Genomic DNA, 5,000 nt, shown 5'->3' with positions numbered 1-5,000 from the left:
TTAGCCTCAAGCATATTGCGGTTAGTCTTGTTTTGGCGTCGTCACTAGAATGAGTGACAAGAATCGCGATGTGCGGGATGCGGGGGGTGATAATCTCAAATGCCCTTACTGCGACGCAACTTATAAGTCGAGAGGTGGCCTGCACAAGCACAAGACGAAATTTCACCCTTCTTGCTTGCCGCCTCCGGCCTCATCTTCCCGCGTTCTTATTAATCCGCCCCGGGTGGTTGCCGGCTCTTCTGGGGTGAGTAACACCGCCGGCGCTTCCTCGCAAGAGGATTTTAACTCTGGTGCCCAAAGTCTCTCTACGAATTCTAATGGGTGTTCCGAGGGTATTCATTCCGGAAACCCGGGCACCAGCGACGCGTCATATTACCCGCATCTTTGCGATTGCGGATCCCGTTTTCACGACCGTGACTCCTTGCGCAGACATCACAAAATCTGCCCTGTTTGGACTTCCACCTCGTGCCGCTTCTGTGAGCGATCCTTTGAAAGTTTCAAGGGCAGGAAAGCTCACGAGCAGAAGTCACACAAAGCGGAGTGGAATGAGGGGATGGAAGCTAAGCTCCTGGTTTACCAGGACCGGAAAGTTTCCAAGACAATTCCTCCCCTCAAAGAGGTAACAACAACGGCGCGTACTGCTCCGCGCCGGGCTGCAGCCGTCGCCGCGTTGGAGGCGTTAGGCTGTGATCTCCCCAGTAAGGAAGTCCAAACCACTCAGGTGGGTGAAATTCCAGTTTCAACGTCTTCTGAGATGGTTTCGCGTGGCAAGTCTAAAGACACTGAGGCCCACATCAATATCACGAGGGAAGTGTCGCAATTCGTTGCGCCCCCCCGTAGCCACAGTCCAGGGGAACACTCTTCACAAGCCCCGGGCTGTTCTTTTTGGCCTCTCCCTCCTGCGGTGCCCAGGATGGTTCCCTCGGATTTCGAGGAGAACGACATCGCCACGTCTGAAACTCTTAATGACACCCCGAATTACGATCTCCCATCTCAGTTGCGCCTTTCTATCTCGGCGTCTCTCGACTCTTTAGGTAATGACCACAGTCATCTGGTTAATATCGTGAGCAATGCTCTCGCCGGTTCTGACTTCGATTTTCAAGCTGCTCTAGATCGTTACGTAGCCAGTCTCTCCCCGGACAGCTCTTCTAATTCACAAAAACGGCCCGCTCCACCGAAAGCTCTTCCTGTTTACAGGAATCGAGCTCAGGCCAAAGCGGCGGCCTATAAGAAAGCGCAAGACCTGTTTCAAAAGGCGCCGAAATCCTTAGTTGAGCAAATTTTGTCCGGGAAACTCGAAAGTCAGGAACCCTGCGATGTTCTTCCTTCAATCGAGGACGTCGAGTCGCTGTACGGCAATCTATTGGAATCTACGCCTGAGCATATGCCAGACACCCGATTAGACAACTCTCCTGATTATGACGTATCACCCGTAAGCGTATCACCGGTGAGACCCGACGAGGTGACTTTTGCCAAACAGTACTGGCCCAACTCCGCCCCGGGCCTAGATCGAATTAGTGTGGCAACCACCAAGAAAATTCCGGACCTTCATCTTGCGGTTCTTTTTAACGCAATACTTCTCCGTAACGTTCTCCCTACATCTTGGAGAACGACGAACACAGTCCTGATCCCCAAAAAGGGCGATCTCAAAGATCCTGCAAATTGGCGCCCCATCACGTTGATCTCGGTACTACAGAGGCTGTTTCATCGCATCCTGGCGAAAAAGATCAGCGCGTGCGTCGAGCTACATGGTAGCCAGAGGGGCTTCCGGCGTATAGATGGCACTCTTGCCAATCTTCTTACGTTGGAGTCCTTTATCCACGGCAGGAGAACTGCCAAGAGAGATTATCATCTTCTCTCTCTCGACGTACGCAAAGCGTTCGACTCTGTTAGTCAGAGGTCTGTGGTGGACGCTCTTCGAGCGAAAGGCGTCAACGGAACCCTCCTGAATTACATTCAGGATACACTCATGGGTTCACAGACTGTGTTCAAGGTAGGCCGGAATAGCACGAGACCGATTAAGATCAAAAGAGGTGTTCGCCAAGGCGACCCTCTGAGTCCGTTGCTGTTCAACATCGTCTTGGACCCTCTAATTCGACAAATCAATAACAACTTCAAAGGAGGTGAGGTTGCGGAAGGAGTTTCTCTTTCGGTGATGGCCTTCGCTGATGATTTGGTGGCGTTTGGGGACACCCACGCGGAAGCGCAGGAAATCCTATGCTCCATTGCCTCTTCTCTCTCTTCCAAGGGCATGGAGATTAACATCAATAAGTGCGCTGCGGTGTCAGTCGAGTACGTGCATGGTTCGCCTGCCGTGCTCACCAAGCCCCAATTTTTCTTAGATGGTCGTCCCATTCCCCAGGTTTCTGACATTAACACCTTTCAGTACCTGGGGCATGACATATCGGCGGCCGGATCGCAAAAACCGTCGATCCATAATCTGAAGCGTTGGCTGGAGCTGATCGGAAGGGCTCCCCTCAAACCATTTCAAAAATTCTTCCTCCTAAAACGTTTCATAGTCACGAAGCTCTATCACTGTTTCCAAAATCCACGAGTTAGTAAAAACGATCTTAAAGATGCAGATAAACTCATCAAATTATTCGTCAAGCGATGGCTGCATCTGCACCTACATACGCAAGACGCCTCGCTCTACGCCAGGGTTCGCGACGGAGGTCTGGGACTGACGGAACTCTCCTCGTCCCTCCCTTTCATTCTTATAGGACGCCTGACCAACCTGGCGTCAAGGGCTCGCGAACTTGACGATATCCATCTTCAGGCGATTATGGCATCCCCGTATGTCCTCATGGTGCGAACTAAACTCGAAGCAGTGATAGGTCCGGAAGCACCGTCCAATTTGTGGCGGCAGAACCTCATCCAGTGTCCGTTCACGACGGGCCTTGAGGTGGCTTCCGAGGACGCTTCCAGTCGGAGCTGGCTGGAATATCCGCCGAAAGGGTGGTCGGCGAGAGATTGGGTCGGGGCAGTCCATTTACGAACCGCCAACTTACCCACGCAGGGAATCCCATCCAACCCAGTACATCTTAGGGGTTGTAGGGATGGGTGTGACGCCCAGGAAACCATCTGCCATGTGCTCCAGCGTTGCCCTGTGACGCACTGGCAGCGCATCGACCGGCATAACGCAGTGGTGCGTAAGGTCAGAGACCACTGCGTCAAGAAAACCTGGCCAGTCGAGGAGGAACCACAGATCAGACATCCGGACGGTACGTTGTACAAACCTGACTTGGCGATACATCTGCCAGCCAGCCGTACCGTGATCTGTGATGTTCAAATCTCCTGGGAGACGAGCCGGCCGATGGGCCAGGTATGGGATTCCAAACGCGTGGTGTATGATAACCCGAAATTTCGGGAGGCAGCCAGGCGGTATTGGCCCACGAAGACCCTAATCTTCTTGCCACTCATATTAGGAGCTAGAGGCACGTGGCCTCGCGCTAACTCCCCAACGGCGCAAGAATTACATTTTACTTCGACCTTTAAAAGGTCCTGCGTCGTGGGTGTGATTAAGGGTGGAGTGATGATTCACTCGGCATTTAATAGGGCAGTTTGGAGTCGACGGAAAAGGAAACGGATCGTTTACTAAAAATGACTATTTTAATTGTATTTAGTCTTTTTCTATATGTAGGTCTTTTTGGTATTCGGTTAGTACGCGCGTCTGTACTGACCCCAAATAACTTTTTTCTGGATTTTCACAGTGCTTACGCCTGATCCTCTAGGAAAATCCAAAACGCATGTTTCAATAAAAAACTTGTTATCAGTACACCTCTCATGTCTCCTTACAATGCCAGACTAGAGTCAAGCTCAACAGGGTCTTCTTTCCCCGCTAATTTTTCCAAGCCCGTTCCCTTGGCAGTGGTTTCGCTAGATAGTGGGTAGGGACAGTGGGAATCTCGTTAATCCATTCATGCGCGTCACTAATTAGATGACGAGGCATTTGGCTAAATATAATCTTTATTCAAGACTTGTTACCCGAGGGCATAAAATACAATGTATAAGGTAAGTCATAACGTAAGATGCAGTATAAATGTTATACATAGTCATGCTAAATTTACGTTATTGTTACAGGAGTGCCAGGATGGAGTTCGGCTTTCCGATGGACGAAGACGCCCAGTGTCATGCTGTAGAACATGTGGTGAGTATCCCTTGCAATATTTGTTCCGTCGCATGCATTAACCATTCGGTTTCTGTTTCAGCCGCGGTTGGGAAGGATGGTGGACCAACCACGTATGGAGTCGATAGGATCCAGGACCATTGGTCGGACACGAATTGTGAGATGGTAAGTGTCGTGTAGTTGAAGACTCCGTTCTAAATCCATTGTGTAGCAGGCCAAGAGGATAACATCGGCCACTGCACTGAAAAATATTATTAAAGACCCCCCAGAGCCAGGTGTTAGAAGAGGAATGAAAAGATTAGTGTTTCCAGACCACGTCGATAAGCAACCGGACTGGTCAATGAAGCCCCGGCTGGAGGATGATACGCCAAGTACTTGGATGGATGATATAGCGGCATACCAATGAAGACGACCCAGAGATAATGGTGAGTACTCTGTGGATTAATAAGATTAAGATACCAAAATATGGATTTTCAGTATGGATGTTAATTATGGATCTTAAGTATGGATATTAGAGTAAGGATGGTAAAATACGGATTTCGAATGTGGATAATGTGTCGGTCTAGCAAATGGTTAAATAAGTGTAGAAGACCCCAGACTAAATCCCTGTTCCCTGGAGAGATTAGTCGATGACGATTACGTCACCATTCCCTTGAATATTATTTTGATTCGGTCGAGGCCCCTTCCTCTTCCAAACTGCTCTCATAAAATTGTTATGGAGCGTCGAGCCCCATTTCAAAGTGGACTGAACGCAACTGTTCTTAAGAGATTGCGGTATGGTTAGTGTGTCTTCAGTCGGTCGATTCGCTCGGGGCCATATGCCTCGGGCACCTAGGATTAGAGGGCAAAACTGTAGATCTTTACCAGGCCAGAC

This window comes from Zophobas morio, unplaced genomic scaffold, assembly GCF_036711695.1.
Source record: "Zophobas morio isolate AGI-343-1 ecotype UQ-CSIRO unplaced genomic scaffold, CSIRO_AGI_Zmor_V1 ptg000076l, whole genome shotgun sequence".
NCBI classification, from domain to species: Eukaryota; Metazoa; Arthropoda; class Insecta; order Coleoptera; family Tenebrionidae; genus Zophobas; species Zophobas morio.
This window is presented reverse-complemented; position numbering follows the sequence as displayed.